The sequence below is a fragment of the Orbicella franksi genome, chromosome 10, assembly GCF_964199315.1.
Source record: "Orbicella franksi chromosome 10, jaOrbFran1.1, whole genome shotgun sequence".
Lineage (NCBI taxonomy): Eukaryota > Metazoa > Cnidaria > Anthozoa > Scleractinia > Merulinidae > Orbicella > Orbicella franksi.
In genome coordinates, this window is record NC_138154.1 from 3,303,023 (window position 1) to 3,319,054 (window position 16,032).

At 43.5% G+C, this 16,032-nt stretch overlaps 1 pseudogene; it reads left to right on the forward strand.

Annotated features, from left to right (window-relative positions):
- The first annotated feature begins 9,244 nt into the window (after positions 1-9,244).
- On the forward strand, positions 9,245-15,949 carry LOC145501439 (uncharacterized; annotated as a pseudogene).
- Positions 15,950-16,032: the final 83 nt, after the last annotated feature.

Consider the following 16,032-nt stretch of genomic DNA (forward strand, 5'->3'; position numbering starts at 1 on the left):
CATAAGCTTTTTCTGACTTTGCCTTGAGTTTCTGGACTAGTCCTGGATATCTTGATAATCGATTTATCCTCATTGTTAGTTCTTGTTTTGAACTAGATGTAGAGGCTCTGATATCTGCCAACCACTTCATGCAATTTTCCTTGTCAAACTCTGCACTTTTCTCCATATTTCTTGAATTTCTTTCTGCATGACCAACAACTTGAAAGCAGGTATGTGTATTTTCTTAACTTTTACATAGGGTTTTCTACCTCCAAAGGCAAATTTCTGATGAAAAGTTTTCAAAACTATGACAATTCATGAAGGACCGCCATATTTACAATTTTTCCCGCGGAAATTTTGTCCCTACAAACTGCGAAACTAGTACCCAGGCTTCCCGGTATGAAAGTCCCTAATGGTATCGTTAAAACAGGAGCAAAAGAACAAGTTGACACCAACTTTCAGGCCAGAACCATGCTGTGTACAAGGCAAGTCGGGCAACAGCGTAGTGGTGGAATCAAATGATGGAGTCTAGTATAGGAGAAACTCTACCCATGTAAAGAAATTCCTTGGGCAGAGTGATGTGCCTGAAAGTGAGACTTCTTTATCACCTTGTATCTCCAACAGTTCTGCTGGACACAAAATACAACCAAGTGCAAATGAAAGTGATGAACATTTGGAAGAAACTCGTTCACAGACAGTGATCAGGAGTGCAGCAGAACTCGACTCTGTTAGGGACACTGCATGCAGACCTATCAGATCTAGAACATTATTAGCATGATTAAGGACTTTGTTATGTCTCAGCATGTTGTCTGCCATTAAACAACTGAGTTCATGTACGTTGGTTTAATCCAAGTGTTTACTGGTTGGGTCCAAACCATTTGGGTGGGATACTACAAAGAGGTTTATTAGTCCAGATCATTGTCATTGAGCCTGGAAACAACAAGCAATGGTAAGAGAATCGGCAAACTTGCAGTTTTCTCTGTAGTTAAGGTTGAAACTGGCATTAAGCATGGAGAAATGTTAATGAATTGGCATTTGCAAAAAAATTCACTTTTTAGATTAAAGATGAAAGAATTTTTCCCAATTTTTCACTTCTTCAACAGACAGACAGACAGACAGACAGACAGACATACATACATACATACCAACCCTAGGTGGTTTATGGGGACTGGGCCCTGAACTGACATTACAGGGACCAACTGAAATACATATGTTACTGGGTCACTCTTGGGTCTGCTTGTACACTATATACTAACAACTGAAATTTTACTGTAATATCGAGGACACCATTCCTAAAATTTGGTGACCTCCCTGGTTGGTTCTACACAGACGTTGCAGAGTTGACTGGTCATACAACACGTTTCCAATAGAAAATCCAAAGTGCTGCCTTATCTTGTAAAACTAACAACAGGATTTGCTACAAGAGCCTGCTAGCCAGCTCTTACAGCTAAACTACTCAGGCACCCGCTTTAAGAGGACCAGACCTTCAATTTGTGTGTGGTTCTAAATTATGCATGTCTTCTTCTTTTTCAACAGTCAATCCAGTTGGGACCTGTTCACAGCCCAAAAAGTACCAGAACTGAGGCAGATCAAACAAGGGTTTCAGTGAAAGACCTTACAATGGGTGATGCTAACTTGTTGTCACAATGCAAGAGCTCTGTGAGTAGTGTGAAGGTGTGTTTCTATAAAAGCTCCTCGTGTTTGACTTTACATGGAAAGGACCCATGTCTTGTCAGATTATTACAGTTAAGGATGTTCGCGCTGATTGTTTCTGTGCATTCTTACTGCACACAAAATTCACACGCCACGTCATGCATCGAGCGCGCACACTAAGTAGTAAATTGAACAATAATAGGACAAATCGCCATTGCTACAACTTTGCGTGGATTTAACAATCTTGGACGTTCGGTGACCCCTATTTTTCTTTTGATGGGCCATTTTCTTTACTGATTTTCTGCGTTTTGTGAAAAAATGAAGAAAATCTATCGAGCAGAAGTTCGAATTTTTTGCAGAACACACCATTCAATTCCATTCATTTGACCTCTTCATTTAGCTGTGCATCAGTTTCAAATGCCTCTTGAAGGGTTATGGTTTGTGAAAATGATGGCAATATTTGGAATTATTAATGCGACAGATTCACTAATACAAAATATTGTTAGGATAGTTTCCCTCTGTTGACTTATCTGCATCTTTTGTTGAATTCAGCTGGCTGCTGAACCAAAAGGAACTATACTTAGGCAAAAGATGACTTCATTGCTAGATGTATTATTCTTGAGTCTTCAGTCTCTAGATAGACTCCCCACAAACATTATTGATTTACATTTATGAACTCTGGGGGCTTAAAATTTAAAGGGGAAGAACAACCAATCCTGCAAATGTGCTGGGTAATTTCTTATGATCGCTGAACAAGTTTTTGAAGATTTATGTAAAGATCTTCTCCATAAAAGTTACTGATCACTACTGTATTTTTACTATAAAAAGCAACAAAGCGAGGATGGTCTCAAATAAAACTAATCCTACAAATGTGCTACATATCTTGCTGTAACTGCTGAACGTATTCTCAAAGATTTATATAAAGGTCTACTCCATAAAAATCACTGCGCTGTTATGGATCAATAGTGTTGGGGATTAATGACATTTGAGTGGGGCTCAGTGAGGCATCAGTAGTTGGAACTTCAACAGAGTCAACATCAAATCCATTGGGTGGTGCACCCTGGGGATCAAGTCCATAATCATTCAGGTCTATAGGGTCATCATTATGGGCAGCAATACTAGAATGTTACCATAGTTGATAAGGCGACCAGTTATGCTGTGTGCACAGGGTGGTGGTTGTAGGCTTCAGAGTATTCTCAAAGAGCTCTGTTGATTCTTGGAAGAAATATGCAGTGTAAACAAAAAAGGTCTACATCATCTGTTGGACAAAGGAATCCAGAATCTTCTAACATGTAAAACAATGAATACATCGCACAGACACACCTGAACACATCCCTCCACAATCTTTCAATTCGCTGATTGTGTTGAGCAACCTGCAATATGACTGCCTCCATTCAACCCCTTGACACTGAACATTAAAAATGCAACATCCACATTTTCTCCTCCTTCATCGGATCTGACACAAGAAGGCCATCCAAATTTCTCTACTGCTTCCAAAAAGCACCGACTGACAGTAGCTGCCTGATTGTTATCAGAGCAACTCAGGTATATGATACGGCATGTGTAGCCATCTACCCCACCGTAAATTAACATTCTTCACTGTATGAAGCAATGTAAACCATCCATCTGCCAAATTGAATTTGCATTAGGTACACTGTAAGTACGTCTCTGTATGGTATGGAGTCATCTTACAAAACTGTGTATGGGATTGACCCTCAACGATGACTCCCTTAATCTTCTTCTTGGAGCCCTCACACCCATCCTAAGGTGTCCTGCAAGCATTCTCAATCTGCTGGTTGGGTACTCTGAGATCAAATGGTGCATTATATCGTCTAGACCACTACCTGTCAATTGAGAGTATCTTTCTCTTTTAGTGCATATCTGAAACTCCTCCCATCTTCTATACAGTGTTCTTCTACTGATAAGCAATTTCCTGCATATTATGACTTACTGATATCAAGAACTCTACCTTATCAGGATTTATGGGTATGAAAGGTCTTCCTTTATCACCAGTCTGTTGAAATTCGTGCATAAGGGCTTCTGAGGTTGGCTGAGGTACATTTGAAGCTTGTAAGTTGAAAAGTTTATGCTCCATCACTGTAATATACAACAGATTAAGGGGAGTAAATACTCTGTTAGGGAATTGGACACTAGTCTAGAGTATTATGGGATGTAGAGAGAGCACACGAGGTGAAGATTAAGCGTTGAGTTAGCTTACGTGTTGTCGTCTCTTCCACGCAGTAACATGGCACCAGGAGTGAAGAAAATAATGGAATTACTGCTGAACTACATCAAATCTGCTGTGAAACCTGCTTGGAGGATCCAGGAGGGAAATCTGTAAACACTTCTGCGAAGACAGTCTCCAAACCAGTTCGCGCCAAATCTTCTGAAATTCACTAAGTGAGGTAAAAATCGATTATTCCAAGCGAATTTTCATCATCTACTTTCCACTGGAGCGAGGAATTCTGACAATTTCCACATCTGTTTATTACTGCTGTTGTAAAAGATGTCTGACAAAGAAGCTGAGGCTGCTCCTGCTCAAAATCCTGCTGCTCATTTCTCTGGAAATATCATGAACTTTGAGCGACCAAAGTTCAATGGTCGTCAAGAAAATCGCCTCGAAGCATTAAAAGCATTCAAGAAAAAGTGTGGATATATCTTCACAGGAAGCCTCGTTAACATATCTGAGGAAAGAAAGTGTATATTGGTACAAGATTGGCTCAGACCGGAAGGCCAGATTTATGACAGTTTAGACTAGGGCGAGAATGAAGATAGTAGTATAGCATGCTCCAATAGGGCCTAACCAATCAGCATTCAGGAAAATCTGACGTGGCACTGTGTGGTGCAACGAGAGCGCAGTACTTGGCATTTTTGTGTACAAGTCAGTGGTAATTAGCTAAAAAAATACTACGTCACGATTTTATGTTCGGCTCATATGGGGCCTAACCAATCATGTAGCAGCATTATGTCACGTGACCGTGTCAAATGGAGTAGGCATTGTCAAATGGAAGTGTGCTGAAAAAAATGGTTGTGCACAAAGGCGTCGATGTTTTGAGGTGCCGTTCAGCAAGAGTGGTGATTAAAAGTTTTGAGGTGCCGTAGTTGTCGGCTGCGTGCCAATGTTTTTTTTTGAGAGGTGCTGTTGGTCATCAGCAAGAGTGGTGATTAAAAGTTTTGAGAGGTGTCGGCTGCTCACACCTGCGCCAAGGATTTTTCAGGAGGTAGCTCTCGCGCACGTAAAAAGATGACACGACCATGGCACGGGAAAATGTTTTAATAAAGTTCTTTTAATGAGACAATGTACATGGTTTGTTGGGTGATTTTTTGCATCATGTAGAGGGCTTGTTCATTGGTTCCCAGGTGTACAAGGGATAATATCATTTTGTTGGGGGTGAGAAATTCTCTGTGGAGGCCAGAAGACGATTCGAAAACGCGTGCGAAGGGCCAGATATCGGAGAGGTCCGGTCTCAAGTACACTGGATAGGTGAATTGTCTGTTGAGAAAGATGAGCATGGCATCATCGTGGGGGTGAGGTTCTTCCACATGGATTTTCCAGGCAAGGGGTCTCTGGAAAGAGAGAGGGAAAAATTTAAAAAAAATTGCCCCGGCCAGGAATTGAACCTGGTTTTCTGAGGCCACAACTCAATGTCTTAACCATTAGACCACCGAGGTGCTTACCTCTTTATAACTTGCGTTTGCGGCTGTCATCACTGGGTTCAGGGACAAAGGGTTGGCCAAAATTCACGGCTTTACAATGGCCGCAAAATCTTTGACGGGTGTAGCCACCACGTGTTGAGGGCTCTACAACTTCCGTGAAAGAATTGTTTGCAACACGGGGTAAGAAAATAGTCGTCAATTCTGTGTTTTGGAGAGAATCCTTCACCACACCATAGGCAGCTTGGGTTGGGAAATGACATGAGTCTGAAAAAATGACACAACTTAATGTTTCTAGTACATTCTGGGCTGACGTGGCTTATTTGAGGGCATGCTAATGAATGACGTGTGTGAGCCCCAGTAACTGATCGTCCAAGCTGAGTTTTATTCTTGATACTCTATAAAAAGGGACAATAGGACTGCTCTAAAAAGGGATAATACTGGTGCATGCACTCTTGGTGATAAATGCGTGGTGAATGCGGTAATGTCCATTGGTGGCCAAGTGGAAAATGGATGAGTATGTGACGAGAATGCGGCGCTTTCCAGATGTGTGCTAGTGGGTAATGTTCCAGGATACGATGGTCGTCGTTGAACATTAATAAGCGATCACAGATAAAACAGGATTCGAAGTTGGGGTGAATTTTCTGCCAGCCTTGTTTTAATCGTTCATGGGCCCGTAGCCGATCAGCCATCCACTGGATCATTTGTTGGAGTTCAAGCGGTAGTTGATCCCAGTGACTGAGTATCTAGGCATTATTAAAAAAAGGAAAAAAAACATTTTGAGTGGGACTGACACTATGGTTGTGCTAGGCCTGGGGACAAAGAGAATTAAAAAAAAAATCCCAAGTAGGGCTCACCTCACCCTTCTCTTGCTCATGTCGAAGGGCCCGTCGTAAAGGGCTCAAATCGCGGTTAGTCTCCATGATCGCAGTTGTTGGTTTTTTGTGCTATACACTGACGCCGCAGTCACACCATTCCAAGGATGCTAAGATTCAATGCAGGCACGCACTCCCCTGGGGCGGAGACTTTTTCGGGACCCAAGTCACGGTCAATGTAAAAAATGACCTGCTCTGTTGTTCCTGACAGGAAATGGTGTTCACAGATGATTTTTGAAAAGATATTTATAATCCAAGTGCCAAAAACCCTTAATGAAGGCAATTTGAACCTAACGCACATGCCTACCTGACTAAATGTCACGCCATCTCCACGGCATGTGCCAATAGCTCAAAGGCAGATTCTAATTATTCATTAAACATGAAAAAAATCTGTCTAGACCGACTGGTGCCCAGGAGATTAAGATAAGAAAAAATGAATTAAATCCTTTAAGAAACTACCAGGCGTACGATACCATATTTTTTGTTTATTCGTCCACTCAACTGGAACGTGACTTAAAAAGCTTTAAGTTACATAAAAGTGACGGCTAGGTCTAAAAACGCAATGTTCTCTGGGTCAGCGTCAGTGTTAAATCGACACGATATGTCTTCGGCAAGTGTTGAAGCCTGGAAAGGTGGAGAGGTGACCGTTTCTGGAGACTGGTTTGGTATTGTCTCTGTTATCTGTGGAAGGTTTTGATCTTGTTTTCGGCGAGTTTGTTGGATCCTTTCCCGGTGGCGTTCTCTATAACGTTTCTGGTAGACTTTGCCTCTTTCCCGAATGCTCTCTCTGTGCTTGATCCTGTATTGGTGGTTTTGTTCTCGGATTTTTTCTTGGTGGCACTCTTTGTAGCATTTCTGGTTGATTCGGGATCTTTCTCGGATTAATTCGCGGTACTTGGCCTTGTATTTACAGGCATATTCTCGGGCTTTTTCAGGGTGTCGGGCACGATTGATCCGCCTCAGTTGTTTGATGTGCTCTTTGTTTTCAGCTCTGTATTTTCGAGCTTAATCCTGTAGCATTTCTCGGTGTTGTTCTCTGTAGCGTTTCTGGTAGAGTCTGCTTTTTTCTCGGACAGATTCGCGGTGCTTGGCCCTGTACTCACGGGCATATTGTCGGAAATATTCAAGGTGTTTGGTACAATATATCTTGGCCGTTTGTTTGATACGTTGGGCATTTTTTTCTAAATATACCTTGTGCTTTTCTGTTATCATGTTTAGGGGCAAAAAAATTGACAAAGCGGGTTCGTTTTCTAGTGTGCGCTAGGGGTAGCCGGTTGACGCCATCACATTTTTACTAGCACATGCCATCTTTGGGTGTGGTAATATACACCATCACATTTTTACTAGTGCACGCCATCTTTGGATGAGGTAATATACGCCATCACATTTTTACTAGCGCACACTTTGGGGTAGCCTGTTGACGCCATTCTTTGAGTGTGCTAATATACGTCATCAGATTTTTTTTTTACTAGCGCACGCTTAGGGGTAGCCGGTTGACGTCATCTTTGGGAGCTTAATATAAGGGAGAGGTAGTTGTGGTGAGCAGACATTTCTTGTTTTGACAGATAGCTTCGATGCAGCCGGAGGAGCCAGAGAACCCACAGGAGAACCCAGAGAACCCGGAAGGGGAGAACTCGCCAGATCCGATCAAAGAATTCTTCGTTTTGGTGGTGAAGACGGTGTTTCTCGACGAAAGCGTGGAACTGGTCTCTGAAATCACCAAATACCGTTTAAATTTGTGCCGTCGCCTGTCAGATCAACTACCTAACCTGGCAGGTCAACCGGTCAACATGGCGTGATTTCACGCTGGTTTCAAAGCGGGTTGGCAGGAGTGGAAAAAGAAGGGCGAGCAACACGAGGAATCTTCCTTTGTGGCTTTCATGAACTGTTTGAACGTGGACACTAACCCTCCCCTGCGATGAAAAGAAAAGACCGATCAAAACAACGCGACGAGTTAGAACTAGACGGCGCTAAAAAAATTATGAAACAATTCAGTTCATAACAACAACCGGTCATCAAAACAGCACTCATGATTTTCCCACGAGAAAAAAAAACTGGGGGGTGATCAATAATGGCGTAATAAATGCGTCAGATTTTTTGAACAAATCAGGTACATGTGTGGCACTAGCGCCATCCCCTCAAAGACCTTTTACCAACTGCGCAAGCATTCTTTTTTGTACCAGTCGTTACTATAGCGTGGATTGTCCAGTCTGTCAGAAAACCTTCACCCAAAGAAAATCCCTGAATCGCCATATGCAAGAACAACACAGCCCGAATAGGCCTAGGATACAGTGTAGCCTATGCCCCAAGAGCTTTGGCCGCTTGGAACATTATAAACAGCACCAGCGAGATCAACACAAACCACCGCGCTATGAGTGCCCCGTTTGCCGATGCAAAAAATTCAAGTGAGAGCCAATTCACAACGACACCTGCGAATCTGTCCACAACCAAACACACCTTTATCCAGGGCGACCCAAGAACCACCACTGGTATCTGTACAACTAGTCATTAATGCCCAAGGTCCCAAGATTATGGACGAAGCAAAACTTCAAGGGTTACCCAACGAGATTGTGTCCGTGGCATGCTCATTTGTTTCAAACCATTAGGAAAAAAGAGACATTTTTCGCTGGACAAAGCAGAACATTATGGCTTGTTATTTTATTAAAGCCGTGTCAATTTGTAAATCCAAGACATTTGCTGAAAAACTTTGATATGCTTTGGTTTTTTTTAAAGCCGTGTCATTTTGTAAATTGGTCAAAGTGGCAGTTGCACAAAAAACCCTTCAAGTGCCATTTCAAAATGGGCTTTTTTTGGCTCTGGCTGTGATGTTGTAAATAATGCCTTTGGGTTTTTGTTTAATAAAATGAGCAGAATGAGTATAAAAATCGAGTGTGTTTTTTTCAGGGAGACCCCATGCATAAATGGCGTGTAGTTATTTTTAAATATCGTGGATCGATGGCGTTTTTCAAAAAAAATCTGACGCATTCATACTTTTTGAAATCTAGTGATGGCACGTATGGTAGTTCACAAATTTTTTTTTACAGAAGAATCGGCAGGGTTTTTCTCAGCTCCGCAAAAAAAAAATGAGTGACCCTTCGCTGAATAAGGTGAGTTACATCAGTCGACACCCTGTCTCCAAAAAAAACCCAACATAACTAAACTCGCATCAAAAGCTGTAGAACAGCGCTGTTTTAATGGTGATTTTTTTCTTTTGGTTGAATAGGATGACCAGGTCACGGCCAAAGATCAAGTAAGTTCATTTTTGATTCACGCTTAAACCCTCTCCCTGCACCTAGTGTGTAGAGATTTTTTTTTTGTATGCAATTCGCTGACTCTAGATGGGTTTTTTTCCCCTGCAAAGTTGTTGACAGATCCAAAACAACGCCCCCGAGCTGACGTCAGTGAGTTAGATTTTTTCTCAAGCGGCTAAGGGCTCCAAAAAAAAAAACTTGATCGGGTAGGTTTTTTTGGGCAGACAACTTTGGTAGGACTTACATGGAGCTACAAATTTATGAAACGGTGAGCAGCGACAGCTCCCAAAAAAATAAGCCACTTGAAAATCCAAAATTTTTCTCGACTGGTGCTGATGCCACACAACACGGCTTATTTTTTTCCCACTCTTTCAGGTTACCGGAATCCACCAAAACCAATTTCTTTTAATCAGTTTACTAGGTCTAGACATAAGTTGATAAAAGACAAAAAGTGTATTTTAAAACGAATCGTTCTCTCGGTAAGTTCTGCGCGAACAAAATGAATGAGTTCGAAAGCCAAATAAGAAAAAAACGAGCAAGCCCCAAACATTCCCATGACTGGTCCAGTACAAACAATATTTATATAAAAAAAAATGAGTGAGCTACTTGCAGTTTTTTCTACATCTTCGCCACCAGCTACGCTGACTAGCTGTAAAAGGCAAATAAACAAGTCAATTCACCAAACCTTTTTTTTCTTTCGGGTTTTTTTTCAGTCAGGAGTCTGTCCAGTATGTTTGGAAAGTGAAGGGGAGCGATTACCCTGCTGCCGAGCTAACATACACACCATTTGCTTGAAGAATGGATTTGGTTGGGAAATTCCATCGAGTGTCCTTGCTGTAAACAAACCCTAACACCAACTCACATTCAAAGTCTACTGGTGGGCCGATTCAAACGCGTTCCGGGCATGAGAGCCGAGTTTATCCAAGTAAGGTCCCTGTGGAAATTCTCGATTGAAGTTAACTCTTTTTTTTTAAATAACAAATTTTTCCACCCTAGGATTTAGAACGAAGTAAACGCCAACAAGTTGAAGCGTGGGCGAGCGGGAATTCAGCGGCCATTTCAAGAAGGAATACCGAATTTCAAGAAATTGTACAACTTGGCCTGCATTGGTTCGGACTCAATTTCGTGGAATTACTACCCCATGTAACCATGGAAGGGGATTCAGTAACCTTTACAATGAGGTCCTAAAAATCTGTTTTAAAGCAATGTCAGTCAAAACTACAAACGGACTTTTTTTTTCTCTCAAGCGCGCACACTGTCACAAATGGCCGACAACCCAGGGAAAACACTAATAACTCACCTATTTCGTCGAGACCGGCTTAGTTTCACTCCATACAATAGTTAGAACAAGGTGACAGACCAGCTTTCCATTTCTTGTTAACTGCAAGTACATTAAGAAAAAAACCTACTGGGTAGTTTGTTCAAGCAAGCGCCAAGCTTTTCACTTCCATTGAACACCGAGCACTCGGGTCTCTCTCTTCGTTGGACAGAAATAACATGCGGAAACAAAAACTCACCTGCACAGTCAAACTCAGGGTTTTTTGTTCTTCCAGTAATTTCAGCCATTTTGCTAACAGTGGTTTAACCCTACATGTTTTTGCACCGCTCAAAAAACCCGCCCGTCCATTCTAATTCACTGCATGTTATGCTAAAACCACAAGCTCTTCTAGGCTGGCGTCAGCTCGTCACGTGCTCCAATGATGTCACCAGCATTTTCTTGCCCTTCCCTAGTCGTTGTGTCACCCTCCCTCCCCTTAAACTAATTTTTTTTGTATTGGTCTGAAAAACAGATGAGTTACTGGGACTGGCTACCCGCTGAAATCAAAGAGTCCATTATCCAGTTGACCGAAAGTCAACTAGCCCATGAGCAGCGAAGACAACAAATCCTAAGTAAAGTCAACAAAGAAATCGGCGTTCATTGGCACGTACAAGAGGCCCGGGGCCTAGGTGGCCTAAGACTACAAAATGTTAAGAATATACTAAGAATCAGCGGCTACTACAAAGACGAGGAAGGATGAAAGCGGCACGTTTTGTTACCCATCGACAAATTTGAAGATGCCTTCAATAGGATGAATCATGTCAAATCATTCCTGTAATACTGTTGCACACAAGTTTTGCAATTGTATATTTACACCCTATCCTTAATTATATGTAATAAGCAAATGATTAAATAGTGTCTTTGCTATCATCTCTGTTATAATCTTGGCTTTAAATGCTTTTTTTATCACCTTATTTGTGATTTTTTAATTCGTCCCCAGCACACACAATAGTAAAAAGTTTATAGATCTGCTAACGCCCATAATCCCCGTAAATCGGCCACGTCATCCCTTTTTTTCGTGCAAGCAAGCCGCTGACGACCAATGGCACCTCTCAAAAATCCTTGGCGAGTGTGCGTGAGCTGCTGACGACTACGGCACCTCTCAAAACTTTTAATCACCACTCTCGCTGACGACCAACGGCACCTCTCAAAATGCAACCTGACATTGGCGCGCGCTGTACCTCCTCAAAATTGGCCACGCGAGCCGCTGACGCTCACATATTAATAAAAGGAGTGGCCTAAAAAAAATTGTACATTTGCCACGAGCGCTGATCATGGCTGACCTGACCGACGATGAGATGAATCGCTCTATGGACCTATACGAAGCCATGAGTATCTGAAAAAAAATGGACAGTTAAACGTGCACCCTATGCGCCCAAGTCATCCTTAGTACTGAGATTCCCGCTTGAACCAAGTGTTGCCATTACTTTGTTCATTACAATTGCTTCACCAAGGCACTCGGTGATCAATTGAACAAAGCTGTGATCACTGAGAAGTTGTACTGCCCACTCTGTCACTCGTGCATGCTAAGTGTGCTCGTCGCCATTTTGGACTGAGTCTGGTCACACCCACACTAGACATTCGTTTTGGACTTGAGATTCGTACGACACCTTTTGTCATGCCTTGTTCATCATCTTTCTTTTCATAGAGTTGCTGGGATTGGTTGCCACCCGAAAATCCAAGAGTCTCATTGAGACCTTTGGAACAGACATTTAATCGCGAGAACATTAAGAGAGAGAGAAATATGTTTTTAGGGTACAAAATTGACAACGCTAAGTCCACTTTACTTTTTCTAGACTGAAGAGAGTCGCTGGGATTGGCTACCTGCAGAAATAGTGTCCTGTGATGTTGCTAGCCGTGTCGCAACACATTATATATCAGAGAAGGAAGGAACTATTGGGAAGGCTTTGTGAAGAAATTGTGGATTATGCAAGATTAAAGACAGCCTGGGGATACGGTCACCTTGAAATAAAAAAGCGAAAATGTTATCTAACTGTTTGTAAAAGGTTATACAGGCGATTTATGCCCAATCACATGGATATCTACGGTCATTATGTCAGTCTCCATAACGAACTAAAGAAACTGTCTTTAGGATGCAGCGTTAAAGATGCGTTGAATAAGGTAGACGAGAAAAAATCGTTCTTGTTCTCTGCTGATGTCTGATTGGTTCTTACAGAGTAACTGGGATGGGTTACCACCCGAAATACAGGACTGCGTGCTTTCCTTGGCTACCTGGCAACCCATACTCGTCCACAGAAATAATGAACTGTTATGCAGTCTTCACCAAGAAATCCTAGACTATGCAAAACTGAAGGAAGAATGGGGCATAGGACACATTAAGAATGTTGTATGTTGATGTGGTTTCCCCTGCTGTCGAGGAAAGAAGGAACAATTTATATATTTGAAAATATACGGATGTTACATTGACATTGCCAATAAACCTCAAAAAACGTATATAGCCAACACTTATGAAGCTGCTATGGAACGTGCCCCCTTTGTAAAGTCGTTCCTCTACCCCATCGGTTTATGCAGTGCTAAATACAACTTATACACATATTACAGATATAATCAATCTTTCAGAGTCACTGGGATAGACTACCCCGAGAAATACAGTGTTATGTGCTTTTGTTGGCTACCTGGCAACATATAATTGACCGAAGAGGGAACAGACTGTGTCGCAAGATTCTTAGAGACATTTTATATTACACTAATCTGAAAAGAGAATGGGGACACGGTCACATAGAAGTAAAATGGTTTAAATGCAACAGACCCCAATGTATAGTGTTTTACGGACCATTTATTGCCCATCACACTACCGTCCACGGTTGTTATGTAAACTGCCGTAACGAGAAAAAGAAAGTATGGTTAGGGTTCAATTTTGTTCACCCCATGGACAATGTATATGATTGGATGTGTTATTAGCCAATAAAAAACATTTGTGTTTGACCTCATACAAAAGCATTGTACGCGTCCTCAGTGTGTCCTCATGTCTTTGCAGACTCCAAGATGAAGTCGGTCACTCTCCCCAGTGCCCACGCCCAGACTCAACGTTCCACGTTCCACTCGTTCTCTAGACCGAGTCCACGACGACAATGACTGGATCTTCGATCTGGCCATCGACCAGATATTAAACGAAAACAGTAAAAGATTGCACGACCAAGCCTTCTCGGACGATGACATGCAGTATGGCGGCGGCGGCCCCACCACCCATTTCCTAGACTTTGAACTACGACCTGTAGGCACCCGACGTAACTGGAGACACGTGGTGAACAAACGTAGATACGAAGCCACGCTCAAACACCGAGACGTGAAAACCAGGGCCAACCTGGGCCAAGAACTGACCAACGCCCTGCAACGATCCATCCAGCGACAAATCGACCAGGATCCCAGCCTGACTTGCCACTCCACCGTCCATTTCAGCATGCAGTCCAGCACCTTCACGCACGCCTTCCAATCCACCACCTTCAACGTGCGCGAATTCCAAGAAGGCAGCCAAAGACTGGACACTGATCTCCAGTCTCTCGTGGCCAAACTCAACTCCAACCAGGAATTCACCCCGGACGACACCTTTACCCTGGAGACCACCTTCATCCAGACGCCCAGTCCCGGTAGTGGTCATGGCAAGCGATACCAACCCAGCAAAGCTGCCGTCCGGGGCATTGTCAAACAATTGCGTGTGACCATAAAAAACAAAGACCAACTCTGCTGCGCGCACGCTATCGTCACCATGAAGGCAGAGTTGATGGGGGATCGACAGATGCCAATTACAAAAACATGCTGAGAGGTCGTCCCATTCAAACCAACCGTGCTAAGGAACTCCACCGCTTAGCTATCGTCGCTGAAGGACCTTGCAGCCTAAAAGAAATTGACATGTTCCAGGTGGCACTACTCGGGTATAAGATCAAGGTCCTGTCCATCGACCCGCCGCACATGATCATTTACGCGGGACCCGTAGACTCGGACAAGCGCATTCTCCTCATCAAGGAGGACGGCCACTACGATGGCTACAATTCCTTCGGCGGGTTCCTCAGCAAATCGTACTTTTGCCACGAATGCAACCGTGGCTCTGACCATGACCACAGTGAAAATCATCCCTGCAATGGCAAATGGTTCCCCGCCTCCAAAGGACAGGACTGCCCCGATTACATTGAAGCCAAAAAGACCGACAAGTTTCCACATCCTTCTAAACTATGCCGCACCCGCTGCCATCGTGCATTCTTTGGAGACCACTGCGACATCTCCCACCTGCTACGACGGGGCCCGAACACCAAATCCGTCTGCAATACCCACAAAAAGTGCCAAGACTGTTGTCATGTCTACCAACTAGACAATAAAGTGCGTTGCAGTGACAATCGTTGCAGTGCCCCACAATATGTGTGCGGACAGGGCGAGTGCCGCATCTGCGGCAAACAGGTCATGCTGTCCAGTCACAAATGCTTCATCCAATGCATCCCCGAAGAAAAAGACCAACCCAAAACCAAAAGGGTCCATCGCGACCAGGTCAATGGCCGTCCCTTCAGAGAACCCTTGGCACACGATCCCGATTGTGTCGTGGTAGACAGATCCTCCTCTCCAGGTCTACGCCGATTACGAAGCCACCGTGGACCAGGAGGGAGTGCAATCGCCCATCCTCCTCTGCACCGAGATGGATGAAGAGGACCAAGAAGTGTCCTTTTACGGACCCAGCTGCACCACCCAATTCTTCTACTGGCTAGAGGAAATAACCATGAACCAAGACGGCGACGATCGGGACGTCATCATCATCTTCCACAACCTCAAGGGCTACGACGGCATGTTTCTCCTTGACTACTGTTACCATCATCACCGAGAAGTCACCAACCAGATCACCCTCACTACCAAAATCCTCTCCTTCATGACAGATCGCCTCACCTTCAAGGACTCGCTCTGCTTTCTTCCCATGCCGCTGGCCAACTTTCCCACCACCTTCGGCATCCAAGAATTGACCAAGGGTTTCTTCTCTCATCTCTTCGACACCCTACAAAACCAAGAGTACCGGGGACCCATGCCTCCAGCCTCCAGCTACGATCCTGACGGTATGTCCACCAAGAAAAAATCCGAATTCAAGCGCTGGTATGCCGACAAGGTCCACAATAACTACACCTTCCATCTGAAAAGGGACATGGAGGCTTACCGCATCAGCGACGTCAAGCTCCTCAAAGCGTGCTGCCAGAAATTCCGACAGCAATTCAAGTAAAAGGCCGGCTTTGACCACATGGAAAAATGCTACAGGGTCGCCTCTTCGTGCCACTGGTTCTGGTGCAAGAAACTACTCCTAACACCA